The following is a 26058-nucleotide window of genomic DNA, read 5'->3' as shown; positions in this document are numbered from 1 at the left end:
GCCATGAGTCCACGAGTCCTGGGGTTGCGGAAGTACCACGGATTAACTGGTACCACCCTCTTGGTCGCCACGATGTCGAAGTCAAAGGACACCCAGGCCGGAGAATGGTCTGAGATGCCCCTCGCCAGTAATCGGCCCTCAGAGACTGCCGACGCGTGGGCCGCTAAAGCCAGAACATAATCGATTCTGGAGAGGCTTCCGTGTGCCCCCGAGTGGAATGAGTATTGACTCTGGGGAGGGTGCATGAGCCGCTAGCAGTCAATAAGTCCCATAGTGTCCAGGAAGTCGGGAAGCCAGGATTGCGAACCACGGAGATCCCTGGGTGGATGTCTGTCTAGGGTCCCCGAACAAACTGCATTGAAATCCCCTCCTATAATAAGCAGACCCTCAGGGAGACCTAAAATGGTGCCTCCAATGTCCTGAAATGTGTTGTTTTGCAACCCAGGGGGAACATAAACCGAAACCAGAGCCAGGGACCATCCCTCCCATCTCCCCGAGATGGCGACATATCGCCCCCTCTCATCGGCAACACTAGAATCAATCTCAAATGGGAGAGACGCGGGCACCATGATTCCCGCCCCCCGGGATCCGGATGAGAACCCTGAGTGCGCCACCATCTTGAAACCCTTCCTGTTAAGCGCTTGGCACGTGTTCCCCCCAAGTGTGTCTCTTGTAGCAAAATAACGTCGGGCATACATCTTTTGAACAGTTGCAAAACCACACCTCTCTTTATACGATCACCCAGCTCATTGACATTCCAACACAATACTTTTAGGTTCCTACCCCCCATCGTCGAATTGTGGGTCTTCGCCAGTCCCGGCAGGCATCATAGTTACAGAACTAGAAGAATTACAGTTTTTACATTGCCTTGGAGAAAAGAAAGGGAAAAAAGAGTAAACGTACAACCAACAACCAAACCACCCCCCACCCTGCACCCCTGCATCAGACTAAGTATCCCCCCAACTAGCAGTGTGCCTGTCGCCCCAGAAAACTACGCTACAGAAAGACCCTAGAGGAGAAAGGAGATCACGCAGGCCCTCCCGCCACCCTCCATAACCAAGTGAAGGATATTCATTAAAAAATGCAAGAATGTGATACCGGTTGTCACCAGCAGACCCAATGTCCGACAATGTTCCGAAGTTAGACTCTACTCCTGTTGCTCAGGGCCTCCCGAGGCGCCCTCTGCTTGTTCCTCGCGTTCATCATGTCTCTGCGGCAAAGTGTCCAACCACTCGCTCACCACTTCAGGCAAATCAAAGAAAATGGCACGGCCATCATGTTCAATGCGCAGTTTCGTGGGGAACATCATCGAGTACTTCATCCCCAGTTCTCTGAGTCGCCTCTTCACCCCATGAAGCTTTGTCACCGTCGCTGTACCGACCGAGTAAAGTCCAGATAGAAGTTTATGTCCGCATTTTGGAACTTAAGCGGCCCGGCTCTTCTTGAAGCCTGCAGGATAGCATCCCGATCCCTGAAGTTGAACAGCCGTGCTATAATGGGCCTCGGCGGGGCTCCCGTTTTCGGGCGTCCCCCTGGCAGTCTATGAGCTCGTTCCACTGAGAAGAAACGGCTGAGGCCCGCAGGGGCCAGATGAGTTTGTATCAGGTCTTCCACGAAAAGATCGGTGGCTGAGTCCTCTGCCCTTTCTGGTACGCCGATGATTCGGACGTTCTGTCGCCTGGCACGTCCTTCAAACTCATCCAGCCGTCTCGCGAAAAGATCGTTGGCCGATCTCAAGTCCCGGACCTCTGTTTGTAGGTCCGATACATCAGTTGTGAGGCTCGCGGTTTTAAAGTCCAACGATTTGACCCTATCGTTGGTCTTGCCCAGTTGACCTCGATCGCCAGGGTGTCGGCTTTATGCATCAGGACCTCATGTTGTTTATGCATCTCCGTTTTAATGCCCGCGATGGCGCCCATGACGTCCCGGAGTGTCTGGTCCGACGTGTCTGGCGACTCGTCCCGTTTTGAGTCCATAGGCCGGGCGGCCGCACTCGGCGAGCTCTTCTGATGGGCGTAGCGGTCCATATTGTTCGATTGGGAATACATAGTTTTCCTACTCCCACGGACCCTCGCCTTGTCCGACTCGCCTCTGCTCGCCATGATGGTTCTGGGGACCAGCACAATGGACCACAACACCAGGGCCACTCCCGCTCTTCAATACGACTGTCGGGCGCCTCGAACACCAGCTGCCGATCAGAACCGTCCCACTCCGCAACTCCGCATGCTTCCTTGGGCCAGCGGAGTAGCAACCCTCATACCACACCGCATCCGTGCGACAATGTCGCCGTCGTCGACCACCGGACGGGCAGTAGTTTGTCCCTGGCACGAATCTTCTACACAGTGTAACTCCACCTAGGAGTGTCGGATTTTGATTCGGACAACGGGTCCCGCCTCAGCAACCGTTCACCCACAATATTCCACTGTTGTGGATCAGGATTCACATCAGGATTTATGCGGAGGATCGGAGGGTCTCTGGAGCTCCGAGCTTACGCGGCCATCTTGTTTGCCCGCGAAGCTCCTCCCCCCAACTATTGAAACTACTCTCTTGGTTCAGCAAATGCAGTGTTATTTTGGTGCAGCTTTTGCTCACAGCGTCAATATTGAAAAGCACCTGATGTGAAGCACTACACACTTAAAAAGACATGGTGAACACCTTTTTGAAAATCCAGTTAAATTAGAATGGCCTGCAGAGGTAATAAACAACGTAGTAAAGGTCCCATTTGCAGGAAGTTACCTTTGCACAGATACCGTACCGAGTTAGACAGTAGTCCCACTTGCTCAGCCCGCACATCGGTGCATACATGTGATCATGCTTAACCAGTGTAACTAACCCATTGCCCCGCTATTCAGCTGTGCAGCAACAGACCTTACTTTAAAAGATAGAAGCAGGTAATGGGGCTTAGCGTTAAAATCTGTTTTACTAAAGCTTACAGTAAGACTGACAGGTATCCACAAACCGGGCGATCAAAAACACGGGGTCCAAAAGTAAAAAAACTATTGGGGACAAATGAGCCAGATTCCCCATTCTTTATGTATATGCCCAGTTGCTGGGTCTTAGGTCTTTATAAATAATTACATCTTGCAAGTAGGCTTAACAATATTTTTCAAACACCAATATTCTTACAAAGTTCAATTACCTGCCTCGTTACCGAAAGGGATGACTATTGTTATGTATACACGTCCTATAATCACCACAACATATGTACTGGACTTAATTACAGCTAGAACTGTAATTGTATTTCAATGGACTGAATATTCCCTTTGCAGTCCAATTCAGAGTGTTTTTTTATGTATAACGTGCATGTGGAATTGATAAAAATCCTTTTTTAAGACATGAAATGACATTTGTGGCATAGATTTCAGTAATGTCAAATTGAACAGTAGGGTCAAATTACGTTTCACATTATTTGGAATGTATATAGTAGTTTGATTCTATAAAGCAACAGTTGGATTGTAAAGCCTCCTGAAAAAAATGTTGCCTTGCAAAATGGCTAACCATTGATAAACAAAAATCATTACAACTGTTACAGACTTATATGTGGGAATTATCTGGTAAAACCTTTTCAGCTGAAGGGTGAACACGTTTTCACAAATTTGATGTTGTGCTTATCAGCATGAACATAATTTAAAACAATACAACATGAATCCTTCAAATAATTAATACACAGACTAGCAAAGCTCCACCTTGCAATAGCTCTAACATTGAATGGTGAATTCATTAGTTCCATTTTGCTCTGCAATCAATAAGCAGTATGCACATTGGCAGCAAAATGCACAAAAAATGACATCGCCCCTGGCAAATTGTGTTGCTGCTAAAACAGCATAGAACCTTTTTCTGGAATATTCTGCTCATAGATTAGCAGTTGGAATAGTCTACCCTTATCCTCATCTGTTTGGATGAATCACACTTGGCAAATGTCCTTTATATTAATTAGTTTTTGAAAGACACCTGCTAGCCCATGGCTTGTATGTGAACACCGTTTTCTAATCATCAAATGGAGTTCATATGTACTGCAGACTAGGCAATCGAATTACTGCATTTTGTTTTGAATATTACCTGCTCTTGTGTGGGTGTTATATTTTTCAAGAATTAAAACTGTTTGCGTTAGGTTTGTAAAAAACGGAATATTTGAAAAATCATCATAGGATCTGCATAGCAACGTGCCACTGGCTTCATGTTACAATACTATGTTAAGTAACGCTGGCCTGGGGAAACTAAAAAAATAAACAAAGCAATTTCAAGTTTCACCATTTCCTTCCCTTATGCAATGACATCAACTCATTTTTTACAGTTCAAATTACATCAACGTCTTTGAAATAGGGAAACAATTTCATGATTGAGCAAATTAAATTAACAAAAATGTTGTATGGTAAATGTTTAGTTTGTAGGGGCGCGATTCACAGAACTAACTTAAGAAAAAATCCTAAACTTACTACCATTTTGGTATTCACAGAAGGCACTTACTCATTCTGGTATTCACAGAAGGCTCTTACTCATTTCGGTATTCACAGAAGTTAGGAGTCCTAACTTTAGAACTCCTAAATGCCTTCTGTGAATACCGAAAGTCCTAAAATTAGGATTTTTCTCGGTTTAGGAGTAGTAAAGTTAGGACTCCTAACTTTACTACTCCTAAACTGAGAAAAATCCTAATTTTAAGACTTTTGGTATTCACAGAAGGCCTTTAGGAGTCCTAAAGTTAGGAGTCCTAACTTTACTACTCCTAAACAGAGAAAAATTCATAATTTTAAGACTTTTGGTATTCACAGAAGGCATTTAGGAGTCCTAAAGTTAGAAGTCCTAACTTTAATACTACTAAACTGAGAAAAATCCCAATTTTAAGACTTTTGGTATTCACAGAAGGCATTTAGGAGTCCTAAAGGTAGGACTCCTAACTTCTGTGAATACCAAAATAAGTGCCATCTGTGAATACCAACATGAGTAAGTGTCTTCTGTGAATACCACAATGGTAGTAAGTTTAGGATTTTGTCTTAATTTAGTTCTGTGAATCGGGCCCTAAATAAATATACATGCGACATAGAAAATGAAAGTCTAGCTAAAATAACTCCAAATGTTTTGTTTCTTATGTAATCAAATTCGGGAACAACTCGATTTGGCTGCAGCATACACCTCTACTTTCACGTTTGAAAGGTGGAGAAAGTTCTATTTGCCAAAATTTCTATCAAGTAAACACGGAAAAAAAACTGCACGGTATGTTTACTTCATTTCCTCTGCAATCTATGTGCTCCTAATCCCTCACTAGTGAAACATATTATGTAATATAGGCCTAGGTGTATCAAGCTGTTGCAAATCGCAAAGGCCGAAATTCACAGAATTTTGGCCTTTGCGAAACGCAAACGGTCTATTTGCATGTTTTGGCATCAAAAATTCGCAAATTAAGGAATCGCAAAAATTTGCGATTTCTTATTTTGCCATAGCATTTAAGGAATCACAATTTTGCGATTCCCTCAATGCTGTGTATGTAGCATTTTTCAATTGCGAATTCTGGTTAAGAAATCGCATATTAACACCAACTTGTAGTTGATGTTAATTTGCGAATTCTTTTAAAAATGCACAATTTGACATTTTTGAAGGTGGCATGTGACGCACACACATGCCCATAGGGCATGTATGTGCGCCATATGCACACAGATGTACATTCCAGGGGTGCAGCAGGGTGTCCTTGAGACACCCCTGCACCCTTGAAATTATTCTCAATTTGTGATTAGCAAATTACGAATCGCAAATTGAGATTAATTTCACAATCATTCCTATGGGCCTCCTGGCCCATAGGAATGAATGGGAAATAATTCCTTAATTGCGAATTCGCAAATTGCGAATTCGCAAATAAGGAAGATTGAGAAATCGCTAAAAAATAGCGATTTTTTACATACATCCCATTTTGCGATTTCTAAATAGCGATTCCTTAAAAATCGCTATTTAGAAATCGTAAAATGGAATCTTGATACATCTGCCCCATAGTTTCCAAATTTTGGCAACAAATTTCCAATTTAAAGTCATTGGTAACATCGCTGAGTGTGCAGAAATGTCATTCGTATTTACAGCATGGCGCTTACTTTTATTAATGTGGGGGAGGGGCGGCCGGTGGGTTTTGGAGGGTGGGGGACTAATGGGACACACACACACATACACATACCATTCACAACCATGCATTCACACATGTGCGCACACACACACAAACACATTCATTCACAGAAATCTTTCCCAAACATTCATACATACATGCACGCATGCACGCACCAGAAAATTTTAAAACAAAAAACACACTTACCTGCAGCCAGGTCTGTGCTGCCTCGGCGGTTCTAGAAGGCTGACCGTAGGTTAGCCAATGAGGGAAGGCGGCAGTCCCACAGGAGCTGTGACTTTCTCAGCCCAGCAAAGTTCAGCTCAGGCAGCCAGGAGCCAGCGCTAAATGCTCATGTTAGGCTCCTGGCTGCTTGAACTGCAAGTGAACAGTGTCTGTCAGGCTGACCTTTGTTCAGCCTGACAGACACTGTTTGTACTCGGCAAAAGGTGGCGGGACATGGCCCCTCCGACCAAATGGACAGGCCGCGCATGATTTGGGGTATACACTCATTTGATCAATAATATAAGTGTAATATTTAGCAACAATTGAATATCGGCTAGGTCAAAAAACAAAAACGGAAAGTAACATGCAGGTGAACATGTGCCAAAAACCTTTTTCACAGCATGGTCATAGAAAGCCTCACATACCTGTCAATGTACTTTTATGAACCATTTCTTTTCACTTACATTACAATTCTTTCCCGCATGAACAGGCATAGAACGTTCGATTCAAATGCAACAGTACAAACAAAATGATGATATGTACCTGAAAACAGTATGTCTAAATTAAAACTAATTAACAATTTTTGATTAGTTGATTCGATTTCCGTAATAGAGCTGGAACCATGTTTTACTTGATTTACAGCAGGATGTATACGTTTTTTAAAAACATACTCCAATTGGATCAAAAGCATCGCCTTTACTTTAAAGAGGCCACAAGTGTAGAGAAAAAACAATGTCTGCTAGTTTGAGAACTTTTGAGATATTATATACTGACTAGCTCCTTTAATGGCTTGTTGAACTTGACACTTTCTGCAAGGTAATATTCAAACGTTTTGCCTTCTTCCTCCATTATTTGATGATCTCGTTTTTGCTGCCCTCAGGTCTGTGCACTTTTTTTAACACACTTTATGGGTTTTTCGAGTTTTGTATCTTGTACTAACATAGGTACATGAGATGCATGTAGCACCGTAGTTTGCAGCATATTTACATTAAAAATTCGATCAAGGCTTTAATTTGTTAAGCTAAGCATACCTTATAACGTATTGTACAATGCATAGTCAGTTAGATTGTATCTGCAACCGGTTACCTAGGTACCTATACAAGTGTATTAAAATTATCCCGAAAACTGCTTAACTTAGCTTACCCCTCCCTCTCCACCCAACTCTCCCAAGTTTGCTGGCCCCACCCGGCGCATATTGTGTCATCGGGCTCCGTTATATATCCCACATTATCTCATGTAGGGGCAGTCCATGTTTGTGTGGTAGTGTTTCGCAACAGACCTATTCTTAGGGTTGTTTTATTTGTGCAGGAACTCGCATGTTGATCATACCTACTCCTCCTGGGCTGCGGGAACATGTATAGTTTCAAGTGACTTAAGGGCTTCCATTATGAGGTCTCAGTCCATCGATATGGACTTTTTACTTGGATTCCGATCTTCCTCCCGTCGGATGGCAGCGCTTTCTGCACTCCCCCACCTCACCACTTCTCCGTGCCATGTGGAAGCTGTTGGGGACCTAGCTGACTTCTACTGCATTGTTATCGAGCGCTTAGCTATAATTAGCGATAGGTCAGTGATGCGTACTTGCACTTTTTGTGTTTTTGAGTGCAGAGTCATGCCCATCAGCCGGCTACCAGCTGGTTCCTGTCTAGGTAGGCCTGTCACCGAAATAATGCTCAAGATTACATTTCTCCAAAATTCTGTGAGCACAGGGTATGACCATAACATGTGTAGGATATTGGCTTCCGCCATCCTGCATCTGGGGCAATGGTGTTGTGTAGTCGGAAATATACGTTGCAAACGGTGCGGGTGAGGTAGGCCCTATGTAATATCATGTACTTAATAAATTTGAATTTGGCATCGCGGTATACCTTTTTTGGGGTATTCTAACACCATAATACATTCTTTATCGGTCAGATCTTTCTCAAGGTCCTCAGCCCATTTATTGCGGACATCAGTAAGGAGAATCCCTATATGTGCCCTAATGCCTTTATACAGCCATTTCATAAGGTGACGTCCTATCCCCATTAGATAAATCGCCCGCACCAGTTTGTGTGCTGGTGGTTCCACCCTAAGTGGGGACCAGGGACCTTTGGCTTAGTGGAGTATTGCAGCGTGTGTTAAATATAGATGACCTTGTACCCCATTTTGCCTGGTGAAATTCTAGTGGTCCATCAGGGTTCCATTGTTGAACAGCAACACCATTGTGGTGACCGCCCCCTTGAGACCACACAAGGATTCTTAGATTAGTAATTAGGCCTGTGGGTGTAGGAATACCTACTGGCGATGTGTTATCTGCATATGGGGGGCACTTCTGTGGGTAATGCAGCGTCTTCTTCCAGTATGCTAGCGCAGTACGCAGGAATGACCGGGGCACCCAGGGGTATTGTGGCCCTCTGGTCGCTCCCCACGCGGCACGGCTCCTCCTAGGTGTCCGAGACCGTCCGTGACTCTTCCCCACTGCTGCCGCTGCCGAGGGTTTGCCGCTGGTGTGACCCTGGTATCTGTTTTCTTTTGTCTCCTCTGTACTTATATTCTGTTATTTCCCAACTGTGCTTGTATCTTGTATTTTGTTCTTAGGCAATCCTTTTCTGCGCCCCTGCCCTCTGTGCCCCCGCTTCCCGCCTCTGCTCCACTGCAGCCCGCCCTCTTTTGCCTCTGCGTCCCGTGCCCTCACCCATTGGCCGCCCGCTCCCGCCTCCCAGCGGCTCCTCCCTCCCACTTCGCCTCTTATGGAGGACGCCGCGCGGATGCGCAGCAGACGCGCAGCGGGCGTGGTGCAGGCGTGCCAAAGGCAAGCCCGTCTGGGCCTGGACCTCGCCCAGCGCCTGAACCCCTGTACCCCGCGCCCGCCGCAACGCCAGACTCCACTACGACTCAAGCACCCTCCACGCACTCAACACCGGACGATACCACCCCTGCTGCCAGGCAACCGCGAAGCACACCCAAGGACCCTTCACCTGCCGGAACTGCAGCTTCACCAGCATCCGCCCGCCAAACCACCAACCAGAGAACCCAACCACCTCAGATGCATCCTCCTCAACACCCGCTCTGCCTGCAAGCATGCCATCGAACTCTAGGACCTCCTTGACTCCAACGCCCGACGTCGCCTTCCTGACGGAGACCTGGCTGAACGCCACCTCCGTACCGGACATCGCCACAGCCATCCCACAAGGCTACAAGATCTCTCGCAGAGACCGCGCCAACGGAGATGGAGGGGGAATCGCCATCGTCCACAAGGACACCCTCAAGGTCTCGACCAACACCGACAACACCCTCACCACCGCCGAACACATGCACTTCCAGAACCACACCGAACCCAACACGACCCTCAGAGGAACACTCATCTACAGACCACCGGGACCACGACCACAGTTCAAAGACACCGTCACCGACCTCATCAGCACCCACGCCCTCGCCTCCATGGACTACATCCTCCTCGGAAACCATAACTTCCACCTCAAAAGCAACAACAACGTCAACTCCACCGCCCTCATCGACAACCTCTCCAACCTCGGGACTCAATCCGCTTGTAACGACCCCCACCCATGCCACCGGACACACGCTGGACCAGATCTTCTCCGCAAGCCCCCACGTCTCCTTCAACCACACCATCGAACCCCACTGGACTGACCACAGATGCGTCCACTTCACCTTCAAGAAACCCACCACACACCACCGCTGCTGGGGCAAGGTTTCCAAGGACCAACTGACAACCACCCTCGCCCTGAGACAACCCGCCGACCCCATCGACCCCGACACCGCCACGATCAACCTCAAACAGTGGATCAGCAACTGCGCCAACACCCTCGCCCCTCTCAAGATCTCCACAACCAATCACACCAACAAGAAACCGCCCTGTTCACCGAAGACCTCCGGACATCCAAGCGCACCTGCCGGAAGCTGTAGAAGAAATGGCTCCACGATCGAACACCAGACAACCACACAGCCCACAAGAACGCCACCCGTAGACACCACCAACTCATCAGGACCACCAAGATGACCGCCTTCAAGGACCGCCTAGACAACAATGCATACAACACCAAAGAGCTCTTCAGCATCGTGAAAAACTCTCCAACCCCAGCTCCTACACCAACAGCATTCCACCATCACAGGACCTGTGTGACTCCCTGGCTACATTCTTTCATCGCAAGATCACCGACATCCACGACAGCTTCAACTTCGACACCTCCGCACCCACCACCGAGACCACCACCCCTGTGACCTCGACCCGCACCGGCTGCCTGACCGCGTGGTCCACCATCATCGACGAAGACACCATCAAAACCATGAACTCCATCCACTCCGGATCCCCTACCGACCCCTGCCCTCACCACGTTTTCAACAAAGCCAGCAAAACCATCGGGCCCCACCTCAGGAAAGCAATCAACATCTCCTTCAAAACAGCAACCTTCCCAGAAAGCTGGAAGCACGCTGAGATCAACGCCCTACTGAAGAAACCCAAGGAGGACCCCAGGGACCTCAAGAACTTCCGGCCCATCTCCCTGCTTCCGTTCCCAGCAAAAGTGATAGAGAAGATTGTCAACAAACAGCTAACCCGCTATGTCGAAGACTACAACATCCTGGACCATTCCCAATACGGTTTTTGCAGCAACCACAGCACCGAGACCGCCCTCATCGCCGCCACCAACGGCATAAGGATCCTGATGGACAAGGGAGAAACAGCCGCCCTCATCCTCCTGGACCTATCAGCAGCCTTCGACACGGTCTGCCACTGCACCTTATCAGCACGCCTCCACGACACCGGAATCCAAGCGAAGGCCTTGGCCTGGACCACATCCTTCCTCTTCGGCAGAACCTAGAGCGTCCACCTCCCACTCTTCCGGTCGAAAACCACCGAGATCATCTGCGGCATCCCTCAGGGATCCTCCCTCAGCCCGACGCTGTTAAATATCTACATGGCACTGCTCACCCACGTCGCACGACAACATAGCCTCGACATCATCTCCTAAGCCGACGACACCCAGCTGATCATCTCCCTCACTGAAGACCCCCACACCGCCAAAGTCAATCTCCACAGAGGAATGAAGGCCGTCGCGGACTGGATGAAGGACAGCAGACTGAAGCTGAATTCAGACAAAACAGAACCACCCCATCTGCCTGGGACGACTTTTGGTGGCCCACATCGCTAGGCACTGCCCCGGAACCCACCGACCATGCACACAACCTGGGGGTCATCCTTGACTCCGCCTTCTCCATGACCAAGCAAGTCAACGCCGTCTCCGCGTCCTGCTTCAACACCCTCTGGATGCTCCGCAGGATCTTCAAATGAATCCCCACTGACACAAGAAAAACCGTCACCCAGGCCCTTGTCACCAGCAAACTCGACTACGGTAACGCCCTCTACTCAGGAACAACAACCAAGCTCCTGAGACAACTACAACAAATTCAGAACGCCTCGGCATTACTGATCCTCGACATCCCCCGACGCAGCCACATTACACCCCATCTGAGAAGCCTACACTGGCTCCCTGTCAACAAAAGGATCACCTTCAAACTCCTCATCCATGCACACAAAGCGCTACACAACACCGGACCTACATACCTCAACGCCCGACTCAGCTTCCACACCCCCAAACGCTGCCTCTGCTCTGCCAGCCTTGCCCCCGCCACCAGTCACAATAAATCTGCGCAAACCTTGCCCAGCATTTATTCCCACGAGTTTGCACATACCAAACTCGCTCCTGCACTCCTCTCATTTCAGGAATTACCATGGACACACATCTCCCCCATGCATTCTTATGGGAGGGCAGGCCAGTCTCACCACACATACACAGAGAGCGCACGCACTTTACACTGGACCACAGTGCTAAAGTGCGCAGAGGCCGAAAATCACCAACACTAGTTTACAGAAAAAGGCTAGGAGAACACAAAAATTGTCAGGGTGAACTTGCCAAAAGGGTCAAGTCCAACAAAATCTCCTTCCAGCCAAAACGCAGGGCAGACCAATCACTCCCTTGATGGACTTCCCTGCTTTGGGCGATAGAATACGGACGCGGGCCCGCAATGGCAGGGACACCATTCGGTCCTACGCCACTCTGAACCCACGTAGTTCCCTCTGAACAAGAACTCTCTGGCTCAACTAGGATACCCCACTGGTACTCCCTAGTTGTCCATGGCCAGGCCAGATGTCACAGGTCCTGGCCAATGCACAGAGTGGGGGGCAGTAACCCCTGGCACACAATAGCCATTCTCCACTCTCCCTCTCAGTGTAGTTACAAACTACCACTTATCCTTTAACCTAGGGTCCGCACCCTCAGACTGACCAGAGGTCACAGGCAAGAGTGCCCCACCCTACCACTACTTCAGGGGTTCCGAACCCCCCCCCCCAAGGGAGCATCCTCCAGAACACAACTCTCCCACCAGTTCAGGACCTCTCTCAATCAACTGGTCTACTGCCTGGGATCAACATTCACTGGGTGCACTGGGGTCAGAGGCAAGGATTCCCTCCCTCTGCACCCCTCTCCAGAGTTTTGCACCCTCCCACTGTAGAGCAGGGTCCATTTTCTTTAAGATGAGCCCCACCTGCTCTCAGGGTAGTACTACCATACTCAGCCAGGGACCCTAAAGATCCCGGTGAGGCCTGCACCACCCCTTCTGGGAAACACAGGGTCTCTTCTCTTAAGATGTGCCCCACCTGTGTTCACAGGGGTACCCCTAGGAGGCAACCCGTCCAGGACACTGATTACAGATTCCCTGCCCTCCAAGTCAGGCTTCAACCGAACCTGGATTTCCTCTCCTGGGGGAACAACCTCCAGAGGCCCCACAAATGGTCTAGGCACTCTGGGCGGTCAGATACCCGGCGAACCAGGACTTCACGGGAAGCACGCATGCCCCCCTCTGAGGGTCCCACATAACTAATGTGTCGTGTGACAGTCTGCCTGGCTCTAATCTTGCGACCTCCTGTCTACCTGACAGGGCATATAGATGCCCCAGGACAGAAGAGGCGTCACCCTGGTCACTCAATGGTGGCTCAGCCTTTCTGACTGGCCCCTGACCCACTGGTTCTTCTACTGGGGACTCTTTCTCCCTCTCACCCCTCAACAAGGACTTCTGCACCCTCCACTTAGGAGCGGTACTGCCCAACACCAGTAAATGTAAATGTATTGTATTTGAGCTTGTAAAGCGCACTGCTACCCGTAGGTTTCCTGGCGCTGTATAACGCTGGGGAACCGGTCCTGGCTTTCCCTGTGAGATGATCCCTATTGGGCACCCCCAGGGTGAAGCCAGGCATCCCCAGCATTGATGGGGCCATTTGTGGAGATTAAGCAAGCTATTGCCCAGAGTTGCTGAGTGGAACCCATGGTTAGAGTGACACCGAGGCGAGATTTATCGATCCCGCTGACATTTGCCCAAACACCCTGCCGCGTCTGGAATTGAACCCTGGTCCCGGGCCGTCCTCTGCTTCTGGGTCTGCCGCCTCTAACCAGTGAGCCACACTACTCCACTCAGTACTGCTAGAGCTCTGATTACAGACACTCCACGTCCTCTAGACACAGGAAGATCCTCCTCAAATGACCTGTAAGTACAGCCTAGGCCCCCGACCTGGTGCTCCCTTAGGGAACCCTCCAGGCCCTGATACAGGGTTCCGTACCACCGTGGGACACACCGTCCAACACTCACTCTGTCTCCACTGAGACAGGAAGTGAGCTCCTACACCCGTCCCACTCTACTGGGATCTAGCTGGGCTACACTGAACCTCTTCCCCACACCGGACCAGAGGATTCACAAGTCACTTCTTTTGGAATCACTCCCCAATGCCTCTGCAGGACATCTAGCACCCAGCCAGAGATCCACCTCCTGTGCAAGCTCCTTATCATCAAAATAACTCACACTCACTCATCCAGTGCAACATACCACTCATCCACACATGCCCCCCCAGACTGGTGAGACAGTTACTCACTGCCCCTGACTCTCAACCTATACCCCTCTTACTGAGTACCAGGTACCAAACTCTGGGAAATGGGAATGGGACTTCACACACTGGACACACTTTAGCTGCCACCACTGCATCCCACCCTACTGGTTTATCCAGACTCACACTACACCACCCTCCTTAGATAGCTATTTCTCCTCCAAACTCCCTCTCTCCTATCTACCCACACCTCTGAGGATAGGAACAGGGATTGGGAAATGGACCCAGCAAGGGACTCCCTATCTATGGGAACCTCCCCACCTACTGGTGTCCCGCCTGTCATTTCCTCTCTTCTGCCACTAAACATAAAAGCACAGAAAACACCATTTTAAAAATCACACTTGATGAGAAAACAAAATCAGAAACAATAATCCCCAACATGTGACTATCCAAAATGCAGAGTTTTGTAATGAAACCAGTTGTTGCTGTGGTACTGCGCAAACACAAGTCTAATCCCACCACTGATAACCAATGTTAGAAATGGGATTTCGAGTTGGCGTAAGCATTCACCAAAGCCAGGCAGAGACCACCACTGTTGTCAGGGCTGAGGAGTTACACGCCAAAGATAACGCCTGCTCACCCCCTTGGTACCTTGGCATGAGCAGTCAGGCTTATCCCGGAGGCCATGTGTAAAGCATTTGCGCACGCACACAACAGCAACAAAATCCCAGGCACACTACAAAAGGATCTTCACACAAGGTTATATAAAAAATAGCCTTTGTATTCTCATAACACATTAGAATAGTAATCATACAATATACACTTTGCCAACTGACACGGGCAATATTCACAAGGGATTATATACACATGATAGGGCCACATTAACCACTGTCAGAACCATCACAAAGCGAACTTGGTTAAAGTAAAACAGATCATAAACGTACAACCAGTAAACACTACTAACCACTGTACTTAGCATCAGCCTGTCACATAAACTACATTATGCACAGTCTCACATCAGGCGCGAATTACATTCAGCGCCAACCTCACCCTCATAAACACTTTATGCAATCAACTCTCAAGTCTAAACACATTAGACCCTAACCTCCTAAGTATAACTCACATTAGGGGCATACATCACACAGAGAGACATAATCTCCTTAGCATAAACCATGATATGCAAAATAACCTAATAATCATAAAAGACCACATTTAGAGGTATAACAAAGGGTGGTAAAACATACTATACACAATACATTTCCTAGCAACCCATCACATTAGCCTAATAAATCACATTAGGGCCTGGAGCCCTATGAATCTAACCATCCCCTGTGCATAAAATCAGGCCTACTGCCTAGGCAGCGAAAGTCAAGGTGGCGCCACTACTCAAACCTAAACTTGGCTCATGAAGTCCGGAGTGAAATGACTGCTGCATTGGCCCAGCCGCAGCCACCAGGAAGTCAGGCAAGTCTGCCTGTGACCTGGGCCGGGCCAGCGGCTGGGCCGGAAGGAGTTGCAGGGCTACCATGAACTGGGGGAGCCCCGGAAGAGGAAGAAAGCGTGGTGAGCAGGGCTCCTGTGATCAGGAGGGAGCCCGGCTGGAGGCAGAGTCCGGTAGGAGTGGGAGCTCCTCAGATGCTTCCTAGCCTGCCCCCACCGCACTGAAGAAGCAGGCGGCAGGAAAGAGGCTGAGTGCACCCAGGCGGGGTTCCTATAAGCTTGGGAGAGCCCCGCAGTGCTGGCCCGAGGACATCCAGGAAGAGAATCCCCCCTGCACAGGAGCCCGGTAAGCGAGGGCTGGGCAGGGGGCTTGGCTGCATCATTTCTTGAGCGATCCCCGCCTGATAGGAGGCTCCTCCAATGATGGGGCAATTATACTTAGAGGGCCCAAGGGGCCTGTGCCCCCCTAACTGTGCAGGTACGATGGCAGTGCCATTTTCCAGAGTGGCCCCAGATGGCAGCGGGCCGCTCCAACGCTATGGGGGCATGTTTATTTCTAGAGCCTAGATGACTCCAACGTTGGGGACCTGATTATTCTCAGAGCCTGTGCATGGCTCCATCAGGGGTAATATTGTGCTAAGAGCCCCAGCAAGCCCCAGAGGGCACAGTTGTGCCAGGGCCCTCTTTTGTTCTATCCCCAGCTGCGCCACACCAGCTCAGGCAGCTGCAATGTGTGGTGCCATTCTTGAGAAAGTCCCTGAGAGGGACAGAAGTGGCACAAAGGTGCCAGGCCTTTCCCTATTTAGAGTTGCGCAGCAATTAGTGCCAGCTGCACTGTTTAAGCGCACAGGTCCTTTGGGGTCTTGCGAAGTCAGGAACGGATGCACTACTTTGCCCCACCCTTTTCCAGCTGCCCAGCAAGTAGTAGGCAGCTTCCACGTTTAGGTTTGCGCAGTGGCGCAGCCTTGACTTTCGCTGCCTCGGCAGTAGCCCTGAATTTGTGGACATAGGGCATTTCAGCCCCTTTTTGATATGGCCTTTTTATGTTTATAATTAATTTGGGAACTTGTAGCCTTTGTGACACAGTTTTCAATTGAGGTTCGGTAATTTGGGTTTTCGAACATCTGTGCAATACTACCTCCAAGTGCACCTCCTAGAGTGAATGGGAGGGTAGTCAGCCTTTGCTGAAATATTCTGTAGGGTGTAAATCTTATGTCCTTGTGTTTTTGTGTTATGACTTTGTCCATTGGTCAATTTGTTGTGAATGTTTTGTATAAAGGTGTGTGTATAGTTATGTATATGATGGTATATGTTGTACAAAAAGCTTGTGTATAAAATTATTTTTGATGTTTGTTACAAAGAAAAAAAGAACAAAGAGATATGAGTTTAGTGATTACAAAAAACAATAAAAAATGTGTAATCTAGTCCCTGTGTATGAGTGATGGGGTGGAATAAATTGGATTTTTCCGAAGTGCACTAAATGGCATTGAAATAGGTGAATTAATTGTCCCCTATTTAGATAAGTTACTGTAGATATTTTCCTCCTTTTTCCATTGTTTTTTTCTTGCATTCTGTTGGTCAATAGGGCATTTAGATTCATAGGGCGCCAAGCCCTAATGTGATTTATGTGCTAAGGTGATGGGGTGATAAGAAATGTATTTGTATAGTATGTTTTACGCAACCTTTGTTATACCTCTAAATGTGGTCTTTTATGATTATGAGGTTGTTTTGCATATCATGGTTTATGCTAGTGAGAATATGTCTCTCTGTGTGATTTATACCCCTAATGTGAGTTATACTTAGGAGGTTAGGGTCCAATGTGTTTAGACTTGAGAGATGATTGCATAAGGTGTTTATGCTGGTGAGGTTGGTGCAGAATGTAATTCACGCCTGATGTGAGACTGTGCATAATGTAGTTTGTGTGACAGGCTGATGCTAAGTACAGTGGTTTCCAGTGTTTACTGGTTGTACGTTTATGATCTGTTTTACTTTTACCAAGTTTGCTTTGTGATGGTTCTGACAGAGGTCCATGAGGCCCTGTCATTTGTGAATATTGCCCATGCCAGTTGGCACAGTGTATGTTGTATGATTACTAATCTAATGTGTTATGAGAATACAAAGGCTATTTTTTTATATACTCTTGTGTGGGGTTTCTTTTGTAGTGTGCCTGGGTGCACAGTCAAAATATCGAGTCAATGATGTCGACATACAGTAATATCAACACTGAAATATCGCAGGTAAGAAATATCGATGTATTTAATATCGATGTATAAAATATCGTTTTTTGATTAGTGTATGTAATATCGATGTAGGTAATGTTGATATACAAAATATCAAAAATTAAAAATATTGTTGTATTATGTTTTGTTAATTGTAATATTTTAATTATTATGTATATTTTTTTAAAGAAATATTTAAGTAATTTTAAATTTCATAAATGTTTTAGGAGCGGGATGTTGGGTGTATAGGGGATAAGGGTGGGGAGTGTTTGAAACATATATATTATTTAAAAAAAATATGTATTTGAAATAGGAAATAAAAATTTTGAATTTAGAATTTAATTTTAAAATTTTAGGAGCGGGATGTTGGGTTTAAAGGGGATAAGGGTGGGGAGTGTTTAAAAAATATATAATTTAAAAAAAATTATTTGAAATAGGAAATTAATATTTAAAATTTAGCAATTATTTTAAAAATTTAGGAGCGGGATGTTGGGTTTATAGGGGTAAGGGTGGGGAGTGTTTTAAAAAGATATAATATTTTAAAAAAATTATTTGAAATAGGAAATTAATATTTAGAATTTAGAAAATATTTTTTAAAATTTAGGAGCGTGATGTAGGGTTTATAGGGTTTATAGGGGTTAAGGGTGGGGAGTGTTTTAAAAATATATATTTGATATATATTTGTTTTATAAATTTAATTGAAAAATGAATGTAAAATTTAGGAATTATAAATTATTTATAATTTTTAGGAGTGGGATGTTGGTTTATAGGGGATGAAGGTGGATATTGTTTGAAAAATAGCAAGTTATTTATTAGTGTAATTTAAAAGAAATATGAAATTCAAAAATATTGTTTTATAAATATTAGAATATTTTTATAGTTGGTTGTTGAGTTTATAGCGGGTAAGTGTTTGATTTTTAAGAAAAAAGTAATGTAAATAATGTATCTTTTACTGGAATAGCAAATTAGATTTTTATAATTTAAAAATGTATTATTATATTTTACATTTGAGTGTGAATATCAAGTTTATGTATATTGGAGGGGGAATAGTACATTAATTAGGTTCAGTGTCTAAAACCTACCCAATTAAATGTATATTGGAGTGGGAATAGTACATTAATTAGGTTCAGTGTCCAGCACCTACCTCAATTAAATGTTATGTTATGTTATGTTATGTTAAATGGGACTTTTATAGCGCAACGGCTACTCCAAAGGAGTGTCCCGGCGCTTTTGTGCTCCAGACCAAAGAAAGAGCTGGAAAACATAACAGTAAAAAGAGCAGGGGCCTAAAAGAGGGGGCAGATTATCCAGTGAACAGCCAGGTTTTTAAGTCTTTTCTGAAGGCAAGCAGGTTAGCGGTGTTTCGCAAGGACACCGGTAAGGAATTCCATAGCTGCGGAGCAAGAAAGCTAAAGGACCGGCCGCCTAGCCGAGCCCTTTTGATGCGTGGCACCCGAGCCAAAGCCAAAGCTTCTGACCTGAGGGATCGTACAGGTCGATAGAAGTCCAGCCTCCTCTGAAGATATTTGGCACCATTGCCATGCAAGGCCTTATGGGCGAGAGTCATGGCCTTGAAAAGTATCCTCTTCCGCACCGGAAGCCAGTGAAGGGATACAAGGAGATTGGAGGCACTGGTGCGGCGGTACAGGCCTAAAATTGCACGAGCAGCAGCGTTCTGAGTAACCTGCAAACGCTGGAGGAGGTATTCAGGCAGACCCAGATATAGGACATTTGCATAGTCCAATCTGGACCCTATGAGTGCCTGAACAGTGATCCTCCGATGTTCCTCCGAGAGAAGGGGAAAGAACTTGCGCAACATTCTGAGTATCCCAAAGCATGTTCCCGTAAGAGTGGAAACCTGGGATTTGAGCGAGAGCTCGTTGTCAATTTTAACCCCCAGGTTCTTAGCCCACTTAGAGGACTGAGTGGGAGGGAACATGTCAGCAGGCCACCATCCCTGCCAATCTGGTTCTGATGGGCATCCGAAGAATAGTATTTCGGATTTGTCCGAGTTGCATTTGAGGCTGTTGTGTGAAAACCAGCTAAAGACAGCCCCAAGGCACTCGCAGATCCTTTCTCCATCAAACTCTTCGCTCTTACGACAGGTGAATAGAAGCTGGGTGTCGTCAGCATAAGAGACGATCCGGGCCCCGTAGGACTCCGCCAGTGTCGCCAGAGGGGTCATAAGGATGTTAAATAGAGTGGGGCTCAGTACAGAGCCCTGAGGCACTCCGACTCCCAATGGCGGCATCTCGGCGGACCCGGGTGGGACCCAGACCGTCTGCCGGCGGTTGGCCAGAAAGGAACGAAACCAGTTGAGCACTGTCCCCCCTAGACCGATGTTATGAAGTCTAGTGAGGAGATCCTCGTGGGGGACGGTGTCAAACGCCGCCGACAGGTCTAACATGACTAACATCACCCTGCCTCCTGTGTCCAGCACCTCCTTCACGATCTCCGAGACTTCCAGGAGCGCCGCCTCGGTGCTTAAGTTGGAACGAAAGCCCGATTGGGATTCATGAAGTAACTCATTAGACTCCAGGAAGTTAGAAAGCACGCTGTGCACGCGTTTCTCCAGGATCTTGGTCAGTGCTGGAAGGAGCGAGATTGGCCTATAATTAGAAGGCGCCTCTGGATCAAGATTGGGCTTCTCGATCAGGGGGATGACCATGGCTTGCTTCCAGGCCTGGGGCAGAAAACCCTGACTCAGGGATAAATTGAGGATAGGATTAGCTATGGGATTAATGACATCTGCCATTTTCGCTAAGAATTTTGCTGGACACGGATCTAACGGTGAGCCTGATTTAAGGTTCCTCATCAAGGCTAAGGATACGGCAACCGGAAGGGGAGGAAAGTCTAGCAAAGCTGGGCCAGGAGGAGACAGGAAGGCTGTCTCCGTCGGCATCGTAGATAAATCATCTAACGCTCTCGACGGGAAAGAATCCTGAATTAGCCTGATTTTGGTGGTGAAGAAATTGGCAATAGTGTTAGCCCAGGTCTCCACCGGGGCACCCTGAGTAGAGGTTGTCCGGGGGCTGGTGAATTCACGTACAATTGAAAAAATCTCCTTACAGGAGTTAGCTGCGTCTTCAATCCTTTTAGCGAAGTAACATTTCTTGCCCTGTAAGATAAGATCGTGGTAGGACTTCATCATGATTTTATAGCGTTGTTTGGCTTCAGGCTCATACTGGACTCTCCACGCCCGCTCAGCAGCTTTACATTGCCTACGAGCGTGGGCTAAATCCTCCGTAAACCAGGGGGCAGAGACCCGCCGGGCAGCAGATCTGGGTGGCTGTGAGGGAGCGAGCTCATTTAGTCTGGCAGTGGGAATAGTAAATTAATTAATTAATTTTACAATCCAGCACTTAATTAATTAATTTTACAATCCAGCACTTACCCCTATTAAATGTAGATTGGAGTGGGAATAGTAAATTAATTAGGTTTACAATCCAGCACTTACACCAATTAAATGTAGATTAGGGTGGGAATAGTAAATAATTAGGTTCAGTGTCCAGCACCTACCTCAATTAAATGTAAACTGGAGTGGGAATAGTAAATTAATTAGGTTTACAATCCAGCACTTACCCCTATTAAATTTAGATTGGAGTGGGAATAGTACATTAATTAGGTTCAGTGTCCACCACCTACCTAAATTAAATGTAGACTGGAGTGGGAATAGTAAATGTATTTGGTTTACAATCCAGCACTTACCCATATTAAATGTAGATTGGAGTGGGAATAGTAAATTAATAAGTTTTACAATCCAGCACTTACCCCTGTTAAATGTAGACTAGAGTGGGAATAGTAAAATAATTAGGTTCAGTGTCCACCACCTATCCCAATTACATGTAGCCTGGAGTACATATATTTAAACATTTTAAAAAGATACACATTTTTGTACAATGCTAGTGTTAGTTATGTTTTGGTACTGAAATAAATTACACATTTTTTACAATTTTTTTATTAGATTAATGAAAGAGTACATAAATTAAAGCAAACATGTATTATAAATAATAGTATGCATTTTTAACAAATATATAAGTATTTGTATTTTTTTATTTAATACAATTTTTTTTTCATTTGGATCGTTTTTGAGACAAGTACATTATAGGGATATAGAAACAGTATAATCAATGTAAATACATTATACATTTGAATATATTTTGTACATATAGTTGGATGCATTTTTATGTTTCTATTACAAAATTTGTATTACTATATATTTTTTAATACATTTTTCATAATATTTTCCCTAAACAATTATGATATATATGTCAATATAAATGTAAAGTAAATGGATTAAATCATATATTGTCAATTGTATACTATACGGTTTTTATATAATTAAATTTTAGCATTTTTGTAGGAATTAACATTTTTAAATGTTTTTAATATTAATATTTTTTTTATTAATATTAATAATTTTAAAATGTTAGGTGAAATATTATTGTTGGGTCATTTGTGAAGATTGAAGCTCGCGGTTGGAAGCTGCTTCGCGTTTGAGAAGTTAAGAGATATTTTCTTTATTTTTTTACTATTTTAAGTGTGTTTGAAAGGTAGTAGTTTCATATTTAGGGTGTGTGGAGTTATGTTTTTGAAGTTGTGATGTTTGTAATCGATTATTTAGGTTTTACATTTTAGTGGCATTTTTTGGATACCCGGCGTACTTAGTAATATTGTGTTTGTATGTATTTAGTTAGTTCTTGTGTATATGATGCATGTTAAGGTGGTTTAAAATGTGTACTTTTACATTTTATGTGGGTGGGAATGTTTGTTTTTGTATTTTTGGTTTTTAGAGAAAGCGTTTTCGTTTCAGGAAGTTGTGTGTTTTTTTTAAAAGGAAGTGTATTGTGGTGGTTTCAACTAATGTTTTTTTAACACTTCCTTTATTATTCAGGTTTCCTGGAGCAGTTTTTCTTCTTTTTTTAAGTTTTCAGGATTTTCATGGATTGTGGATTATCTATTTTTTATGGATATTCGATGGATTTGGCACTGTTGTATTTTCCCAATTTGTTGGAGTTTATTTTTATTTTTGATGGATTTATAACTATCTGGATTATTTTAGAGAAGTTGGATTGTCGATTTACATCTCTGGTAAAGGTAAGTTATTTTAAATATATTTTATTGTGGTTGGGAAAAAGTGTTATTTTTCATTGTTGGTGTTGTGTTATATAATTATGTTTTCTATATATTTAATAAACATTATATATATTTTAGACAAAATAATTATGTATTTTTTGAAAAGAAAATGGTTTGTTTATATTTTAGAGATATTTTTGTTTGTTTTTAGTTTATTCAGTTTTACATATTAGATTAGGGTTTTGGCAATCATTCTTAAGTATTCTAGTCCTTTAGATGTTGGATAAAGTTGGACTTGTTGTAAATATTGGTACATTTGATTAGTTTTTCGTGATAGTTTGAGTTTTAATTGTAAGACAGATTGCTCCATTCTTAGTTCTTGAAAGCTTTGTTCTTTTTGGATTGCTATTAGGAGTTTGTGTAGGGTAGGAGTAGTTTGGCCTGTTGAAGATAGGAAGGCATTATGCTAACCTTGAACTGCGTTGTTTGTTTTTGCTTCTTGGTTTAGGGTTGATATACATTCCACCCACGTATTTGGAACTTTGGCTGTCCTCTATGGCCTGATCTGTGTAGTCTCCCCACCCAGGTGTCCTCAAATTAGTCTAAAAGGGGAGCTAGTTTTTGTTCATTTTTAGTGTAGCCTTTCTATTTTAGTGGACTTTCTATTAGCATGTTGTAGTGCTCAGATACCTCTGTGACTGGCACGTATGCTAGGGCTATTAGGTGTTTTATTTGGTATGCGAATGTTATGCTGGTTGCATATTCAACACTTAGGGGGTCATTAGGATGGCGGATGGAAACGCGTTCCGTCCGCCATGGTCGCGGGAAAAATACTACCAAACGCTCCGCGGATAATCCGTGGTAGCGATTAGGATATAACTGACAGCAAACACCGACCGCAGCAGACAGATCACATCAAACACCGACCGCGGCAGACGGATCACATGAAAGACCGCCATAAGCGTACGGTACCACATAAATTCCCTCCGCCGCGGACGCATACACCGCGGAAACAGGGCCAACTGCCGCATGACCTACGGAGGGTCCGGCTGCACGATTAGGATAACCCCGCAATCCCTACGGAACTCACCAGCTCCCATGACCACCGCAGAATCATCGAAAAACAGAGCAAGACTCCGGAAGGACCAAACGAACAACGCCATCAAACCGATTCAAAAATGGCAGACAGAATGATATAGAAAACACACCAAACAGGACACCCACCCACCTGAAACACCCACCACCAACAACTACACACCCCAAGGCCCCCCCCAGCAAAAACAAGAGCACCCAAGTTACCACACCCACAGAACACCTGACTGGCAACAACCATTGTGACTGAACAACCACACAGAGGATAAAATGAATCCCTCCCATTACCACAATCCTTTGCATCACAGCACAGCTGGAAGAAAGAGGCAGAATAGCACAAACAGCAGACACACACAAACACACATACAACCTGCATGCCAACACACCCACCACACAAACCCCCATAACACCATCCCTTCATACCACACACCTGCACAACCCACCCCACCCCACCCACACCTTGCACATCACACACCATGGCAACCAAGAAAAACCCAAGTTCACAGACTCTGAGTTGAAGGTCATGGTGGATGAAATCATCCGTGTCGAACCACATCTCTTCGGCAACCTAGTCCAGCAAACCACCTTGGCAACCAAAACCAACATGTGGAACAGGATAGTGACCAGAGTGAATGCTTCAGGGACCGTGCCACGCACCAAACACGAGATCCAGAGGCGGTGGCATAACCTCAAGGCAAGGGTAAAAGGCATCAGGGCCAAGAACCACCTGCGGGCATACCAGACTGGCGGCGGCACTCCCCCCGAGCAAATACCATTTGCCGAATGAGAGGAGAAGGTGCTGGGCATACTGCACCGTAAGAGCCTGGAAGAAATAGAAGAGGGACTTGAGGCTGGTAATACAAACCAATGACCACTATCACACAGCACTACAACTCCTAACAGGCCCCCATGTCTACAGGGAGGTTGGGGGTGGGTGGGGGGGGTTGGTCCAGCACTACAACTCCCAACAGGCCCCCATGTCTACAGGGAGGGAGGGTGTGGGTGGGTGGGGGGAGTTGGGGGGGGGGATTGGTCCAGCACTACAACTCCCAACAGGCCCCCATGTCCACAGGGTGGGTGGGGCTGGGTGGGGGTGTTGGTCCAGCACTACAACTCCAAACAGGCCCCCATGTCCACCGGGAGAGTGGGGGTGGGTGGGGGGGGGTTGGTCCAGCGCTACAACTCCCAACAGGCCCCCATGTTAGCGCCAAGAAACCGCTGGTATATGTGTGCTCTAGAAATAATTTTAAATCAATCAAATCAACAGGCCCCCATGTCTACAGGGAGGATGGGGGTGGGTGGAGGGGTTGGGGGGCTGGTCCAGCACTACAACTCCCAACAGGCCCCCATGTCCACAGGGAGGGTGGGGGTGGGTGGGACTGTTGGTACAGCACTACAACTCCCAACATGTCACCATGTCTACATGGAGGGTGGGGGTGGGTGGGGGGGTTGGTCCAGCACTACAACTCCCAACAGGCCCCCATGTCTACAAGGAGGGTGGGGGTGGGTGGGGCGTTGGGGGGGTTGATCCAGCACTACAACTCCCAACAGGCCCCCATGCCTATAGGGAGGGTGGGGGAGGGTGGAGGGTTTGGTCCAGCACTACAACTCCTAACAGGCCCCCATGTCTACAGGGAGGGTGGGGGTGGGTGGGGGGTTGGTCCAGCACTACAACTCCCAACAGGTCCCCATGTCTACAGGGAGGGTGGGGGGGAGGTTGGGGGGGGGGTGGTCCAGCACTACAAATCCCAATAGGCCCCCATGTCTACAGGGAGGGTGGGGGAGGGTGGTGGGGTTGGTCCAGCACTACAACTCCCAACAGGCCCCCATGTCCCATCCCAGAGCAAGATGGAGTCCAGCCACCATTTGCTGAGCAGTGCATCTACTCCCTCAAACCTACAGATAGGTAGCCATCTTCACAGGGGCACCATCCAATAGCAGGTCTGGACCACATGTATACAAGTATTGTCTCCCCACATCAAAAACACCATAATGCCCATTACTGTCTACCACACCAACATGATGACACCAACAACCATGTCCTGATT

This window comes from Lissotriton vulgaris, chromosome 6 (genome assembly GCF_964263255.1).
Source record: "Lissotriton vulgaris chromosome 6, aLisVul1.2, whole genome shotgun sequence".
NCBI classification, from domain to species: domain Eukaryota; kingdom Metazoa; phylum Chordata; class Amphibia; order Caudata; family Salamandridae; genus Lissotriton; species Lissotriton vulgaris.
The sequence above is the reverse complement of the archived record's forward strand: the minus strand, read 5'-3'. Positions refer to the sequence as shown.